The sequence below is a fragment of the Micropterus dolomieu genome, linkage group LG05, assembly GCF_021292245.1.
Source record: "Micropterus dolomieu isolate WLL.071019.BEF.003 ecotype Adirondacks linkage group LG05, ASM2129224v1, whole genome shotgun sequence".
Lineage (NCBI taxonomy): Eukaryota > Metazoa > Chordata > Actinopteri > Centrarchiformes > Centrarchidae > Micropterus > Micropterus dolomieu.
The window spans coordinates 13,694,607-13,713,266 of NC_060154.1; the positions used below are offsets into that span (position 1 = coordinate 13,694,607).

General features: G+C 40.7%; 1 long non-coding RNA gene across 1 annotated transcript in view; it reads right to left on the reverse strand.

Moving 5' to 3' along the window:
• The window catches only part of LOC123971342, a 66,350-nt gene extending 50,244 nt beyond the window's left edge, over positions 1-16,106 (reverse strand). The window contains exons 1-2 of the long non-coding RNA XR_006825157.1: positions 16,008-16,106; positions 15,016-15,193 (exon numbers count right to left, since the gene is read on the reverse strand). This is a non-coding gene — a long non-coding RNA (uncharacterized LOC123971342). The remainder of the gene's footprint in view (positions 1-15,015; positions 15,194-16,007) is intronic.
• Positions 16,107-18,660: the final 2,554 nt, after the last annotated feature.

Below are 18,660 nucleotides of genomic sequence, written 5' to 3' on the forward strand. Positions count from 1 at the left end.
ATGTAAATTCCCATCTGCACTTTTTGCCTTTGTGCTACTATATGTACACAAGCATTACAGCTTACCCTTCTCTTTGCATTCATCCACTCTACAGTCATAGCAGGCTCACTTTGTAATGGATTAAAACAGCAAGTGAACCAGAAGCAACACTTACTCAAGATGATGAATAACAATACTTTCTACTTGACATAAACACACAAGATAAAATTAATTGCTTATATGAACAAGCCCCCAAGAGGCAGAGAAACACCAAAGACCCATTATTGGACCATAGTGGCAACATGAAACACATGGTTGGTTTGTTTTGCTCAGCGTACATGCACTTTTGTCTGTTGCTGATTCACACGTTCACATGTACACAGATGCAGAATTCTGCACACATAAATGCAGACGATAAATGCACTATGATGCGCAAAGTTATACTTACAGTTTCAATTACTCAATGTTGGGTTGTTGATTGTGTTGCATTTACTTTTAGCCAATGCACACTGTGAATGAACAACTGATTCTCAGCTGTAAAAAGGATTCAGCTACTGCAACTAAGTCACTGCATATCTTTACACTTACATGAACATTAGATTTTAGTCAACAGTATCAACAAGCTTCAAATCATAGGGAAGATGTTGGGGTGGTGGAGCTTTAGCATGAAGGTATCAGCAGAGTTGTAAAAACTGTTACAAAAGCCATCCTGGGTGAATATGATCCGAAGTCAGTCAGTCTGGTAGCAGGATCAGTTGTAAGATGATGATGATGCACAAATAAAACAGCAGGTGCCTGATGCAGCTTCACTACTCTACCTGAACTTAGACAATGCTCTGTGGGTTTTTATATATTTATATAAAAAAAGGTAATAAACACTAAAAGCCATGATAATCACCATCTGTAGGATCAATCAACACTCTCTCTGGATGCTAATTAAGAACCCCATTCCATTAAGGAGGTCGACTTAAAGTGCGTGTTCACTCTCCTCCTGCCAGCTTAGGTCGTAAAACCCAGACAAACAGACAGACTCTTTTCTCACCATCTTGGCATTCTCAGTAAACAATTTTTGGGATGTAGATAGGATAACTATGTGCTTTAATTGAAATTATAATGTTAACAGGAAAAATAACATATATGGCAACAGTGTCCTTGGAAGGCTTCAGTTTAGCCAAACAGAAGTGTGGCATGACTAAAACCCAGATGGGCCAAAGAGTTCTTTGTTGACAACCTCTACTGACCACCTCTCACTGCACACTGTTGTCTATACATACTCTGCAAATGGGGTTTAAAAGCTCTTTTAATAATATATTATAGCATTTCCACCTCTTTGGCAGTAGAATCTGTAAGATGGCAGTGTTCTGTCAGTCACGGCTCCAGTCACTGATCGCACTATACAAAACAGACTGTAAATAATACAATAAACATTTTTATGACAGTGATTGTTCCAACTCCTCTGTGAGCTTAAGTCTTTTGTATCTAAGTCTTTGCCTAGAAATGCATTTCCATCCCCTGTTTGCTATAGTACTTTATCTATAATCAAACATATGATTGGTCACTCCTTGTTAGCTTAGTGAAACAATTTGACATGCAATACCTGTCCTGGCCAAGACATGTCTACAGACTTTCTTTTTTGCAGCTGTTGCACCAACTTGCCTTTCACACCACCTGCAACCATTTAGAAAAGAGAAAACGATGAAGCCTTTAGTAATGGTGCATACAAGCGGTAAAGGAGTGCTTTTGTGGAAGTTTGTATGTCAGTGTATTTGAGTATGTACATTCCATTGTGTGATATTGCAGTGTGCACACTTCTTTATCTGTTTGTTTGATTGATTATCCTGCAGGCTCTCAGCACCTTTATACTTTCCAATCCATCACTCTCTACTCTCCACTCTCTCTCTCACACACACACACACACACACACACACACACACAAGCCATATAGGGGGTGAAGGAGGCCCAGCTAACAGCATATTAGCCACCTGTGGGCATGCCAAGTGCTCTGTAAATACCCAGGGGGAGAGGGGATGAGCCGTGGCGCCCTGTCAACCCTAATCTAGGAAGACACCTAATCTCCCCAATCCCCCACGGAGCCTTCTCCATCACTCCCAGGTGGATAGGAATACTATGTGAAGGAGCGCCATGAAATATCATGGATAGTCTGGGCCAAAACACACCAAAAAAGACCAGATCTGAGGATTAATTAAGAGCTACTGTCAGTGGGTATTCTTTGGATTACACTGGGATGAGTCTCATTTTTTGAAGATCGACATTAATCAGATATGCTGAAGGTCTAAACATTTGGCTGAAGAGATGGATCTTTTCTTGTTCATAAAACCTGAAATAATCTCTTGCTGTTTAACCAAATCAACTATCCTCACATTTTTATCTTTATCACATCGAGGCGACTAAGACCAAGCATTTCATACATTTTAGCAAACTGCCATTTTCACTGGCTGTACTGAGGTAAAGGAAGATATTCTATTGTAATTATAAAATATTGTAATATTTCAATTACTAGTGATCTGTAATTATTTTGTTATTTTATTTTATTTATATAAATACTTTTTCATGGTTACCCTTGTGAACTGATATTGTAGGAGTAATTGTATAAAAAGATAGGGAGACATGTCATCCCCATAAATTTCAAAGAAACCATTTGTTGGTCTCATTTAACTCTATCAAGAGTCGTTCATGTGATATCTTATTTTGAATACAAACATTTCACCTGACTGGTATAAACAGAAAATAGTCTGAGCACTTGTTCATCAGAATGTGTGCATCAGAACACAAATACTGAAGGGACCTTCAGTGGTTACTTAACTTAGTGGCATTATTTCTTTCTTTTTGTTGATGACACAGAATGGAAATATACCAAGAACAGTGTTGGGAGAAGGGGTCTTTAGGAGTCTTCAGAGTGTTTTGTGGTTTTAATGTTGCAATCCATCTGATGGTCTTATCTGGACCCCATAGTGAGTGCTAATGCAGCTAGGAAAGCCCTAATAACTAATTTAAATGTAATGTAAATGCTCTGTATAGCACCTTTCTAGTCTTTTCGACCACTCAAAGCGCTTTTACACTACTTCGCATTCACCATTCACACACTGAGCCTAAGTGCTCAAACAGAAACTAGCATTCATACACTGGCGGAACAATACGGGCAGATACGGGGTTCAGAATCTTGCCCAATGACACTTCGACATACAGCCTGGAGAAGATGGGGATTGAACTGCCGACCTTCCGATGAACAGGCAAACCACTCTACCTCCTGAGCTACAGCCAGGTTTTGCAACAGACATGGTGTGGGGTCAAATCCTGCTTTTGTTCAAAAATAAATTTTAATGCACCAGGAAACAAGGAACTTTCATGTTCTCATGTGACCTTGGCAAGCAGCTTCTTTAATCAGTGGACTGGAATTATGATGTTCTTAATCATTTATTTATAGAGTTTGCTTTTACCTTTAGTTGAATTAATCAAACAGTTATGTATACTACATGCTGTAATTGGTGAAGACTGTAATTGTAGCAGGTGAAGCAGTTTTCAGTGAACCTCTCCCCAAAAGATGGCAATTACGTCCTTGGCTCATATGGAAGTATTTCAGCAAGAGTCTGGGTTGGAGAAGGAATAGGAGGTAGTGTTAGAGACAATAAATAATAAATTCCTCTGAATCTGATCCTTGTACTGTCACGCCTCCAACACTTAGAATCAGATATGGTCTGCAAGGACGGACGTTTAATAATTCAATTGGCTGCTACTGAAGGACATCTAAACACTTTCATCTGGTTGGAGGATTCTGTTGAAATGACTGGCCAGAAACAAGTAGTGGGGAGCTCTGGTTTGTACTGGAACAAGCACTTTTCTGTGGAAGTGGGTCTTAGCTGAACCTCCACCCTAATCCAGTTACTCAGACCCATGCGTTACTAATAGCGAAGCTGCACTTCAAATAGCATTTGAAAGGTGTTTGGGGGAGGGGAGAAAAAACAACAGCTAATTTGCATTTTTCAAGCACCGCTCTGGCAGGTGGAGTGCTAATGAACAATTCTATGATCCATTAATAGCTATCTCATTTCAATATGGCCGTCATCACAAAGTGGCACTTGAGTTTGCATGTTTGCGTGGCTCCATCATAAGGGTTAATGGAGACAATGGTACTAATCAGTCCAAAGCAAACAGCTCCCCTCCAGTTTAAATTCACCAGCGACCAATCAGATATGTCAATATGACATATTGGGGTTCCTAGTTTAAATATATCATTATGCATCAATGTCATAACAACAGCCTTGAGTGCAATGCTTAACATGTAAAGAAAAAAAGAGGTACTTTTCAAATTATTTATTGTTTTTATTTTACTAAAGCCACATGTTCACACGGTCAGAATATTTTGTCAAACCTCAGTGCATATCACGTTCACTCTCCCCATTCATGTATCCCATGTGAACCAATGCAGCACATTACATTCCTCTTATCTTACATAATGTTCCTCAGCGCCAGTGCTCTTCCTGTCCCCTCTCCCTGTGGTATGGCACGTTGACAATTAGACCAAACGATATCTATTCTCTGCCTGCCATGTAGGCTACCTCTTAACCAGTATTGAGGATTGAGACATCAGGGAGGATTACAAGGTGAGCTGATAATGGCACTTACAAAGCATGAGAAACACACCTAGGTATCTTGTTGCTAAACATAAAGGGACAGTGCGGAGACACACTGGCCCAGCATTGACCTTATTAGGTAAGCTCCAGTCAAGAGCCAGATGGCAAGAGGTGAAAAAGAAGGCGACTGGTGAAAAGATGGTGAATAGTGATGTTTAACAAAGGAAAGTGTTAGATGTTATTTGCTCTTTGGCAAATCAAATGGGTAGAAACTACATCTTCATCATAACAGTAACCTTCTTCTGTACAGCAAACATGGTTTCCATATTATCAAAATAACTGTCATGTGAGTACGTTCCATCTGTGCAGAATGTACACATTTATCAAATTCTAATGATTGGCCAATGGTTTGTAGGTACAGTATTCACTTAAAGGATGCTTTTATCATGATAACATGTCAGCTGTCTCATGCTTCGACAACATCATCCCGTCATCATGTCTGTGGCAACAATTTAAGTGAAGTCACTCACCACAATAACCAATGAAGTCATTATCAAAGAGTGAAAATACCTGTTTTATCAAGTTCTGGAGTTGACCTTTGTCATAAATAATAGACTAATAATAGAGCTTAATGACTTATACAGCCATTAAGCTTTACAAGTTAGATTGACAATGCCAGGTTATCACTGTAATTGCACCACAGTTGAGCACTGTATGCATTTCTGCCTCATACGGTGAACAATAGATTTATGTCAGGGCCATAATATAAACACATGACAGGGGGTACGCCTTAATGAGTCAACATGGAGAGCTGTTAACTGTGTGGTCCTGAATGATTTAGTCATGGTGAAGATTATGGCCAGTCATGATGAAATATTACTCAAGACATGTAACAGTTCATTTCAGTTCATCATTTTGTTGGTTTACCCTATTGTTTCTGTTTGTCTCTGATCAACCTATATTTTTTTCTCTATATGTTCCAATTTTACATCATTACAGTAAACATATACAGCGTATACAAGTGAATATATTCAAATTAATAATTAAGTAAACACAATAGATAAATGCATAGTGACAGATCAGTATCAAGCAAAAGAAAATGATCATGACAGTAAATAGGAAATACACAGTATGTATAAAGGGGATGTGATAGGCAATGCATAGGCTTCCCATCCAATTTCTCCATTTGGGAATTAAAACAGCATCAATGCCCACAGTGAATAGACTAGATTTTCTGCTTCACTATCCTTCCTCTCGGCTCTGTGGTAAATACTTGAATGAGGTCCCAGTGTTAGTCATGTGTCCCCTCCAACCCGATGCGCAGTGATATGCAAAATGGCACTGATCTACTCAGGAGACAAAAAAGGGGACAAAGCAAATGTCAAACTGTTTTCCTCTGAACTGGGATTGGGAGTGGGGGTGCAGGAGTGGGGGTATGTTGGTGTCATGGGGAGGTTATGTTAAATTTCTGTGTGTCTGTGCGCTGGCAAGGGCTTAAATATGCAAGCAGATGTGCGTAAACACACGTTAGTGTACTTATGCATGCGTGTTTGTATGAGCAATTATCAGCTTCATCAGACATTACCTTTGTTACTCTCTGCCCCTGTCGCCCTACCATCCCCGCAAACACACACGCACAAGTCTCACAAGGCTTGATACTTAAGGCATGGGGGAAGGAGAGTGTCTGGTGTTACTGTGGGGCCCTAAGCCTGTTAATGATGCCGGCCACCAGAAGCCCCACAGATGGCTAATCTAACTATTGTCTTCCCCACCTAGCCCCTTAGAGCAAGCTCCCTTCCCATTGCCCCCCCCGCCATGCAGCATGCTACTGTTTACCCCTATTCTAACCAAGTCTAATCCTGTTTAGCAACATTCTCAGAACTCTGAATGGCCTTTCCCCCGCACCCTCTCCCCTCTCCTTTTTCTCTCCACTCCTCTTTTGTTTTTTCAAATGATAAAACGGGACGGCTGGGTGAAGAGGGGCCACAGTTATCCTCACTTGTGTAGGAGAGATAGGGCCACTGGGGAAGGGGGGGATTGAATAAAAGCACGAAGAAGGGTGGGAAGACCTTGGAATGTTCAGGGTTTCTTTCAAGGCGAGTTCATGCCCCGGCTAATTAACGATTATGCTTCATAGTTCTTGCATTCACTAATATGCTGGGATGATGGATATGGTGCTGACATCTTCAGCCTCCTGATGCTGCACCCGGAGCCTCCATCTCTTTTTTCTCGCATAGTCTGTCACTCTAAGTCCGCTGTGTCAATCTGGGCCCCAGTCTGGCTGACTGATATACCCAGAATTCCTTCCCCTGTATCTGGAGAGAGATGTCTGTGTGTGAGGACAGTATTGTATGTGGCACATGAAGAGGCCTCACATTTAAATCAATTGCTCCTCAGCACACATATGCATAACTAGATGAGTACACACACACACACACACACACAGGCTGTCTATAACCTCTACCAAAGTGGGAATGTCACAAAGCAGCCTAGAGAGGATCAGTAGATTGGGCCTGTGTGTTCACGTTGCCCTCTCTGGTAGTCTTTTCACTTTTGTTTCCATACGTATCAAAGCATTTTTCTGTTCTTTTGCCTAGCCTGCTAATATGACACATTGCCATTTATACTGATTTGAATAAGTGGATAAGGGGCACAAAGGCCCACACAGAAAAGGGAATGACTTGAAACTCTTTCATCGCCCGCTGAAAAGGACATTGTTACTGTCCGACCTCACCGCTGAGTTCCAGAGGCGTTTGAACAGCATAGGGAGATTACAGGCGACGAAAGAATCCACTTAACGCATTTTGTTTTGTATTTTTATCTTTTCTTCTCCTATTTGCTCAGCGGTGTGCGTATGAAAAGGAGAAATTATACGCAAATGGGATTGCTGTCTATCTGTTGCACCCAGGTATTGGCAAGCTATGACTTCAAAGGCCACCCGAGTGCTTTGAAGTGTAGTGAAGAGAGACACCTGTTTTTTTCTTGTTGTAATAATTGTTCAACACACTGATACTTAACACCCCGCCGAATGACAGGCTTGGATTCTATGAACATGACAATCGGTCTGGGTCACAAAATCCTCATATCCAATGACACAGCAGAGGGAAAAACGCCAGGAACACCAAATGATACCTTACCGAGGGGATTTTTTAAAGGCAACTCCCCAAGTACTGGCGACTGTAGATAGGTACTCATCAAATGTGTGTTCAGCTACAGACTGTGACCTAACATTTACATGCATTTGATTCATTCACTGGAATCTAATGGTTTTAGTTGTTTAATGCACTAATGCAGTGCCATTTTCCCTTTAAAAGTATTATGAGAGGCAGTTCAGGTATTTAAGAAAACCTATTATCAGCCTACACGGTTTCTGTCTTTGCATGTATTTCATATCACTCTTAAATATTCAAAAGGTCCTGAGGCAACTTTGTCATTAAAGGGTTTTCTATGTGAAAATAAGGGAAGGACGCGGCAGAGAGGGTCTGCCTCACTTAATCTGTAGCCATACCTGTGACTTCTCAACCTTGCTTGTAAAGATGAATATAAAAAGTTATTATGTTTCTGACCTCATGCCAAGCAAATGCACCCTCCTCTCTTAATTGAAAACTCTCAAGGCATTTCTCACATGCCTTCTTCTATCTCCTTGCCTCATCTCCTTTTCATACGATGTATGCTTTTATCCAAAGGACATTAGAGTGCATGCACTTTTAGTATGGGTGGCATGTGTTCAGATTGGAACACTGCAAGTATTAAACCTTTTCTTCTCATCTTTCCATCTCTCACTTGTTTGCTTCCATAGAACCCTAAATCAGAGAGACCTTTACCAAAATTGTCTTTACAGATACGGTTAGTGTTGGGGATACGTTAACCATATATTACCACATTATATAAAACAAATATTTAGAAATTTGTCATGAAAAATGCGCTAGCAAAACATTTTCTGCTTCCACTTAAAGCAGACACAAAGCAACAGTAGCATTCAATTGGTGTCATGGTCACTGTATCCAAGACCAACATTCATTCTGCTGCTGAGACTCAACCATACAGTTAATTGGCCAGCTCGCAAACAAAAACAATGACCTTGGATGATAATCCTCTGTGATTCTGGAACCACAAGCATCACCTTTCTGAGCATTAAAACCATTTAAAATATTCAGAATCGATATCAAAACATCGATACTTTTAACAACACTAGTAAGGCATCAGTCGTATTTATCACTGAAATGAGAAAAATTGTCGGGAATGGTTTAACGTGATTGTATTAAAGAGGTGTATGTGTGGTTTTCTGTCAATAAAAAAACAAACAAACATAAAAACAATGGAATACAATGCTGTTCAAAGTAATGTTACACATACAGTACATCATGCAACACTCTTATTATTTGAACGGGAATATACAGTTTAACGTACAACTTAAAATAGGAGCGAATATAAACAGAACACCTGTAGTTAATACTCCTAGTATCTGCCTAGCATGCATTGAGCGATAAATTTTCTAAAAGGATCTATTTGAACAGTAGCCTCACTACTCTCAGAAACAGACATATAACCAAACATATCCACCATGAAGTACACCTGATATCTAAAGAGAAAGGGTTCCTTGGCTGATTAAATACAAAGCTTTAAAAATGTATTTTAAAAAAAACATTCCTTCTGTCTTTGACACACAACTCTAACAAGTAGCTAAAACACATTACTATAGCACACAACATAAGGAGCACAATGACGACCTTTCTCCTGAAGTACTGTTGTGATGACGTCACTGATTCACTCGACCTGACCACTATCTCACTGCCTCAACTGAGGAACACAAAGGTGCAAGACAAACAGAACTTGATATCTGACTTCAAGAATGAATATAAACAAAGTCAAAATAGGTTTAGTCTTTTGCATTTTTCTCATTTGTTGTTTTTTTATATTTTGAGACATTCTGCTCATTCTGAAATTTCATGAGGCCAATCAGCCATTACACTGAAAAAGAAAATGGCAGGCCAGGAGCATCAGAAGCATGAATCTACAATGTGGTTTCCAATCTGAGCAATAAGGCTCCAGCACAAAGAGAAGCTCTGTTCCCCCACTGATGAGCCAGCACAAACTGCCAGTCCCCACACTGAATCATTTCCCTAGTAAATGTCCTTCACCATCGGCTTTTATGCAGCACAGCTTCCTCGCCCAGACTTCAGGCACTGTAAATGGCAAGCAGGGTCAGAGTAATTGAAATCATTAATCGTGTTTTATTCCACTTTGGGGCAAAGTAAGCTTGAATTGGAAAGAGGTAGGTAATGGCTTTGGATAATGTACCAGTTTTTGAGGGAAACGAATGAAACATTATTGAGTTGTATACACTATTGAGTTTCAAAGGTGGAATAGTTGTAGATCATGTACTATAATGCTGTCATAGTAAAATCCTTGATTTATCTTTTGGAATTAATGTCATACAGTATTTATTTATTAAAACCAAAAAGACAGAAGAACACAGACACCCTCTACACACTCACATACACCTTGATATATCTTGTTATCAATGTAAAAATGTAAAGCAAAAGCAAATTACCTCCCCCCTCTCCGCCCCAAAAAAGAAAAAAAGCATTTGATTGATAAATTGATATGTGTACTTACTGATCCTATCAATAACAAATGAAGAATATGACAAAGCTTCAAGTGTGTTTTCATTTTTAGAAAGAGACGATCAGTATTACAAATAAATGAATTCTATATTGCATTTTCTAAACGTTTCACACATTAATCAGATGTGTTCTACAAGCTGACACTCCCTGTCACTGTCACATCCCACTCAACTTCTGAACTTTTGTACAGAGGTAACACACAGGTAACAAGCTAAAATAAAGAAACCATAATTCTCTGACATGTTTTTTCTTGTTGGCTAATCTAATCGCACGTAACCTTATGTCACTTCCCAGGGGCCACGGCAGTAACTACTATCACATGTCTGGACCAGACAGGGCTTAAGTTCAAAGGTGACTGTCTACTTGATTGCATGTCCATAGAACAGAGCACCCTGTGGTGCAAGGGCACAACACGTCCTGTACCCCCATGGCAGCTGAATGGTATGCTGACCTCTGGCGCCATGCTCCCAGTTTGGCTATGACCTCATGATGTTCCCCCACTGGTTCAGACAGGCCAACAATGTCAGCTTGTGTCTGACCTGTCTCCACCTCTCCCTGCTCGAGTTTCAACATCGATAGACACAGTGGATGAGGACTCTAAATATTGGTGGCCTGTTTGTTCTCACGAAAGCTGCTCACCATGCACAAAAGTTTGCTCTGTCCCTGACCATAGCACATGCTCATTATTATCCTTCCCTTCCTTTGCCTGGCCAATCACTTGCATACATGAATAAAACAAAAATATAATTTTTATACAGCTTTTGAAATGTATTGAACATAATGGTTAAGATTGTAATGATTCAAAGAGTGTGTTTTAATTGTGTGTAAATCCTTGTATTTTTACAGCCATGTCTTTTGTAATAATGTATTGCTCAAGGTCTGTCATGTTTCAAATGAAAGGGTATACCACCATTTTTCTCAGCTTGGTTTTCAGCAACATCCCATCATTGTGATGAAGTAAAGCAATGTTTGAAATAAAGCAATTGAATCTTGAATGCCACTCCAACCATAAAAAGTAAAGTCAGTTCACAATCAATTAAGACATACAATTAACACTTCTATGTAAAAACAACTAATCATTGTCTAATTACCCTGACAGAAATATTAACCAAATAGACGAGGCTATTACCTGACAGCAACGAAAACCCGCCTCTGTACTCCAACCAACATGGCTCAGTCTGGGTTCCCCCTACTATAAAGCCCATTGGATGCTCTCAATTCTTGTTCGGGAGTTTGGACCCATGACCAGCAAGTAATACAGATGGGAGGTCATGCAAGCATTTCGGTAACTGAAACTGAATATAAACAATATTTTAATGGTTGAATTAAATATGTGTATTAGTGTTGTCATAAATATTCTGAATATTTCAAACAGTTTTAATACTCATTTTCCACAGTATTAATCCTGAAAATGCAATTCTCTAGTACTCATCACTTGTGATTGGATGCTGGCAAAGAAAACACAAGTGATGTGAAAGTGAATGTACATAGTGGTGCTAAAGAGCAAAGCGCCTGCAGGACCGACACGCCATCCTCTAGAAAGCACCAGGAGAGGTTGGAGACTAGGGTTGGGCAGATAGACGATCCATCGGCGATGGCTGACAAGATAGTCGATGGTTAAGCTGGCATCGTGATTGTGAAATTTTTCACATAATACCGCCATGTGAAAGCAGGTTTTAAAGCCCCCCCCCCCCAGTTTTAACTGCCATTTTTGGTTAACGTTCTTTCTCAAACAGAGAATGTGGGTGTGGTTAATAGTCGGACGTAATATATTACCATGACAACCAAAAACTGACCGGCTGGAGTGTTCGATAACGATATGCTGTGTTAACATCACCACACTGTAAAGTTTAGTAACATTACACTTTACTGTCTGGCAGGAGTAGCTATTACTTACCCATAATAGAAACTAATGTGCGCGTATCAGCTGTTCATCAATCATACAGTCAATGGTTCTGTCATGCACTGCACATGATAACTCCCACTGCTTTTTATGGTGCGCTTACTTTACCGCGGGGGTGGGGGGTGCCTCCGCCGATGCACTGGTAAAACGGCCGTCAGTAGAATGCATGTTGCAGACTGTATATAAGACGGTGGCAGATGAAAGTGCGACGCGTTTTCTGCCATCTGTCCTCCAACACCGCATGCACAAATGCCATTTTGAAAATGAACAGCACACTAAACCAAGAGGAGGAAACTAAAAAATAAAATGAAGACCCTCTGTTAGCTAACTTTCTGCAATAACTATGCTAGCTAACTACACCTGGCAAACTACAACTTAGTTAACTTAGCTCACTAAACTACAAAGGCAAACCAAAAATCAGACACAGAGAGACATACCTACTGTAAGTTCTAAGTAAATGACATGATAAATTGGTTAGCTAGCTTACAACCGTCGGTTTGACGCTCTGACTTAACGAGGCGTGACAGTTTTTTTTTTAACAAGGCATGACAGTGCGCAAGCTTGGAGAATGACGTATGACTTCTGGAATTACTATAGTCATACATCACAACCCCATTTTAACAACTAAGCAATTTTTGCAACTTTGAGCACAAAACTAAGCTATTTGTCGAAAAATATTTGTCAAACTATGTGGGTAATCAACACTGTAAGGAAATGACTCAGAAAAATATGAAATATCATAGAAATGTCAAAATACACTGGAGGGGGGCTATAATTACCACAAACATTCGCACCTTCCTCGGAATTCTCTTCTCCCCACATTCAGACACAGACACACAAGAGGCCTACACCTCAGGTAAACACACCGGCTTGCCCTGTCTCTCTCTGTTCCCCCCCTTGCCCGTCTACTCCAATTTCTCCATCAGCAATACGTTTTATAAAGTTGCCTAAAAGACACAGAACTCGTCTTTTTTTCTCCATATGTTTCCACCAGCGATCCGTTATCACGCAAGCAGGTGAGCCGCTTGTGGGCTTCTTAATGACGCAGCCTATCAAACTACCGAAATCAACATCTGCACCCTGTGTGTTCACTGCTGCTTTACATGGTCCATGCTTTCCACCACGACTCGTAACGTCATAGGCTACCAAGTTTTTAACCGAGTAAAGTCTGTGTGAGTGAACACATGCACATAAGACGACCGCTATCCCCCGCCCCCTGCGTGCGCGCCACCGATGTCATCGCCCATATAGAATTATGACTTGGTTTTTGTAAAACCTACATTTAATAGCTTTACGGTGAGGCTGGTGTTTTGATCACTGGCTGGAGGCCCAGTGCTCCATCCTTCTGTTCCAAAGCAGGTGGATTGCCTCGGGGCAGGGCAAAGCATGCCTGCACACTGACACTGTGTGGCATGGCTAGGCAAGCTTTAAGCGCTAACTGAAGATGGAATGGGATTGCTTTCCCTCTAATCATGCCAGCTGGTGCACCCGTCCTTATCCGGTTAACGGGCTTGCGACAAGTTAAATTGTGCTCACTCACGGACACACAGGGGACACTAACAGTAAGGTGAGAAACAGAATGACCATTGCTTCTGGAGTGCAGTTTCTTTTTTCATTTGTCTAGATAAGTTTGTTTTCTGTTTTGTGTGTATCTTTGCCAGATAATCTTGTTCAAATATCAGTAACATGGGCATTTGCCACAGATGCATTTACCAACAATTTTATATTATTAAAACGATACATACACATGACAACAGCAACCAAAACCTATCCACTTTTCTTTCATGCCTACTTCCATTCCATTCAATCTAAATGTGACTGGCTACAAAGTTAAGAGGTACAGAAGCTTTGCTAAAGCCTGCAATAAGATCCGATGATTTTTTTCTGATTGTCACAAATCGTAGGTAGTTATTTTTGTGGTCTTGTTTTGCACTTGACAGAGATCAGAATATCAGTAATCTTTTGATATCTGAGTGGTATTAGCACATTTTCAGTTTTCTGTTAATAACTTTGAGTTTCTCTTTTCAGGCATCAAAAAGTGCAATCATCTGTAAAAGTACATATTTTGACAAGTTGAAAGATACACACAGCCGGCATTTCAAGCAAAGCAAGGTAAATCAGCTACAGGGCTGGTCTTTTACTGTACTTTGTTCAATGTAAAACCTCCTAAAATTGTTCGAAAAATAAGGACTAACATGTAAAAATAAAATCTTAATAAAGTCTCAATATCCTTATTCCTATTCTAGATATCCTTAAAATCTGACACGTCTGGACTTCCGTGCTGAAAGGGCAATATTTAGCTCTGCCAACGAATGACTTATGGCCACCATCCTGGTCACGACTTCACGCTACCTCCTCCTTTCAGCCTCTAGAAGTGTCTACTTTATCTAATGTTTGGCCCTTGTCAAGATAAGTCTCCAGTTCCTTCCACAATGTCAAGTGCCGTTCTCATCAGTTTCACTACCATTTCTCCAGTCATTGAGTCCACTGCCAGTGTTTCTGCCATGTAGCAACATTTTGCAGCGGCGGCCTGCACAGGCTTTTGGTTTGACACGACAGTGAAGACACATCAGCAGGACACACTAGAATGTTTCGGCAACACCAGAGATCTGACAACACGCATCTGAGGAGAGGCAGGGAGAGACGAGTAAGCAGAAAGAGGAAGGCAGATTTAACAAGCTAACGTTAAGTTAGATAGATTTTGGTCTGCCCCAGCTGCTGAAAAAACATCCTAGAGGAAACAGGGATTTCTGACAAGTTTGTATGTTTTTTGTGAGAACAGCTTGCAGCAGAAGCAGTAAAGACTTTTCTATTTCTATTTCTTGGAATATGCCACGCAGCTTCTCTTGATTTTCTCTCCATTCACTAATTTTCTGTCCTATCCTCTCTTTTTGGAAATGTAGTCTGATTTTACCTGCCATGTCCTTCTGCTGGCTCAGACTCACTCCATCAGAAACCATATCAGACAGGCCGACTGGCCAGTCAGAAGGATCAATAGGTGCTGCCTTGATGGACTCACATACTTCAGGATATGTTCCAGTTGATGGGGTGTCTGCAGGCTGCAGTGTATCTTGTGCTTGTTGTTCTTTCACCTGCAGGCAAATCCAACATGCATGCAAATATATATCAATCATTTAGTAAGGATACACACTGATGCATAAATGACACATCAGGCAATAAACACATCTGAAGTATACATTTTAAATAACAGTTGACCAGTACTGTTTAATTAGAGTGAAAAAAGGTAACGAATCAAAGTTTACAATTATTTTGATGGGAATAAGTTATTCTAGCTTTATTGTGTCCTGTAGACAACTGTTTAATGTAGATGGTTGCAGTCTAATGTTGATTAGTATTTAGGTTACCTATGTTCCCTTTCTTAATATAGAAATGATATTTATGATTCAATATATTTTATTGCACTTGTTTTAATGTTACCATCATAATGCAAGTATGTAAAAAAACGGTTTAATAATACATAATATTGGTATTTCACTTGAAACTCTCTTAAATGGACCCATAGTTAAGTGTAACATTAGTTCTAGCTCATTTGAAAAAGAAATAGTAGTACGTAGTAACTTAGGCGGCAAAAATTGGCATTTGTTGGTGCAAGCTTATAATAATAATCATATCAGTGTATTATCACACACACACACACACACACACACACACACACTGTTCACCCTGTTCACCCTGCACTGCTAATGTCTGGCAAGCGATACGAAGCAAAGTATCTGCTGTGGTCCCACCAGACATTACAGAGCAGCTTCTTTCCTCGTTAATCCTAGCATCATTATCTAGCATTAGCTGTATTGCTACTTAGCTAGCTAGCTAGCTAACGTTCTTACAAATGAAACGTCAACGCACAAAACGGCACTTTTTTAATGGTAACAAAAGAGGACATACCTTTATATTGTGTTTCCTTATCCTCCTCCTCTTTTCTCCGTTTTGTCCTTTGCGCACCTGAAGCCTTGGGCCTTTTTATTTTTAAGAAATAACGTGAAAACAGATACCTTCCTCCAGCACTCACCGGATGTTTCGAAACATCGATAACCTCCACTTTCAGTGCGCACGGCACAGCAGTCAACGTTACAAGTACAGCCAGGCAGGGCAGAAAATTGTGATGAAAAGAGCTGCAAAGATTATATATTCTCTTTCTAAATTTGTTTATTTCTTCATTTGTTACCTTAAGACAGAAAATTAGGATTTTTAGGGCCTGAGCACGACCGTGTGAGGTCCCTATTGAATTTGCTAAGATTATATTTTTTTCTGCAAAGTAGGCTCCATTGACATGGCCTAAACATACTCGAAAACTCACCAAAATTTGCAAACATGTCAGAACTGGTGAAAAATTTTGTATTTTATGGGTTTCGCGCATGGGCGTGGCAAAATGACTCGCTAGCGCCATCTAGAAAATTGGAAAAGATTATCCCCTCGTTCACGTTCAACCTACATGTATGAAATTTTCTGGGGACATGTATCATATCAAGACGCACAAAAAAGCCTCAAGAACCCATACCCTAAAGTCAACAGGAAGTCGGCCATTTTGGATTTTACGGCCATTTTTTGATGATTTACACACTCCGTACTTTAACGAACTCCTCCTAGGGATTTAGTCGGATCGACGTCATATTTCTGCTGTGCCTTCTAAAGGCATTGACGATGAAAAGTTGTGCTATTTGCGAGTTTTCGTCAATGGACGTGTCCGTGGCGTCGATGATTCGCCATGAAACAGGAAGTTGTTGTAACTTCAGTGTACATGCTCACATCTGCACCAAACTGTACATGTAGGATGAGAGTCCCGCCTTGAACACATGTACATGCCGACATTCACCCACAGTCATAGCGCCACCTGCTGGCAACAGGAATTGACCTTTAACAAAGCAGCCCCCGCCGCACGTTTCACCTACGTGCACGAATTTTCTGTGGTACGTGTATCTTGTCCAGACGCACAAAAAAAGTCTTTTGGAGCCATAGCCTAAACCCAACAGGAAGTCGGCCATTTTGAATTTTACGTCAAATTTTGGATGATTTACACACTTCGTACTTTAACGAACTCCTCCTAGGGATTTAGTCCGACCGACCTCAAATTTCTGCTGTGCCTTCTAAAGGCATTGAAGATGAAAAGTTGTGCTATTTGCGAGTTTTCGTCAATGGGCGTGTCCATGGCGTGGCGTCAAAGATCAGCTCTTCGCCATGACACAGGAAGTTGTTGTAACTTCAGTGTATATGCTCACATCTGGACCAAAGTGTACATGTAGGATGAGAGTCCCGCCCTGAACACATGTACATGTCGACATTCACCCACCATCATAGCGCCACCTGCTGGCAACAGGAAGTGACCTTTAACGAAGCAGCCCCTGCCACACGTTTCACCTACGTGCACAAATTTTCTGTGGTACGTGTATCTTGTCCAGACGCACAAAAAAGCCTCTTATAGCGATGCCCTAAAACCAACAGGAAGTCGGCCATTTTGAATTTTACGTCAAATTTTGGATGATTTACACACTTCGTACTTTAACAAACTCCTCCTAGGGATTTAGTCTGACCGACTTCAAATTTGTGCTGTGCCTTCTAAAGGCATTGAAGATGAAAAGTTGTGCTATTTGCGAGTTTTCGTCAATGGGCGTGTCCATGGCGTGGCGTCAAAGATCAACTCTTCGCCATGACACAGGAAGTTGTTGTAACTTCAGTGTACATGCTCACATCTGAACCAAACTTTACGTGCTTGATAACTGTCCCACCCCAAAGACATCTACACGATGAATACCGATTTATATTCATAGCGGCAAGTGCTATGTAGCTCCACATAGGGGACACAGGAAGTGACATATAGCACCTTCATGCGGCGTCGGAACCGCGTAGCAAATTCACAGCCGCACCGGCAGAGCTCCAGAATGTGCAACTCGGCCGGCTCACACCCGGACGCGCTACAAGTGCGAGGGCCCGCCCAACGCTGCTTGCAGCTTTAATTTTTTATTATTATTATTTATTTATTATTTTTTTTCCCTTTGAGGATGAGACCCACCCCCCACCACCACCACCACCACCACCACCACAGGGTGTCGCCTTAGGCGACCACCAAGATGACCTATGCCATGTCTTAAGCCTGCCTTGACCAGCTATGTCTCCTTTAGAAAGACCATATTGCAAGCATATTTTCCCAAATGGCTCACATTTTCTGCACAGTGGTTTGTTTTGTTTAATCCACAGTTAGCAGGTTAAATGACAGTAATCGGAAATAAATGATTAACATAACTTTATACAATGGTGTAATAAAATAAATGAAAAATTTTAGCTTGATTAAATTCTACAGATTTATGACATGTGTTCTTATTGCCAAACACTCAGTCAGCAAAGTGCTCACAAAACAACTTTCCAACCTCACACAAATTAAGTTTAACTTTCACTGACTTATTATTATCGATGATTCGCCATGAAACAGGAAGTTGTTGTAACTTCAGTGTACATGCTCACATCTGCACCAAACTGTACATGTAGGATGAGAGTCCCGCCCTGAACACATGTACATGCCGACATTCACCCACAGTCATAGCGC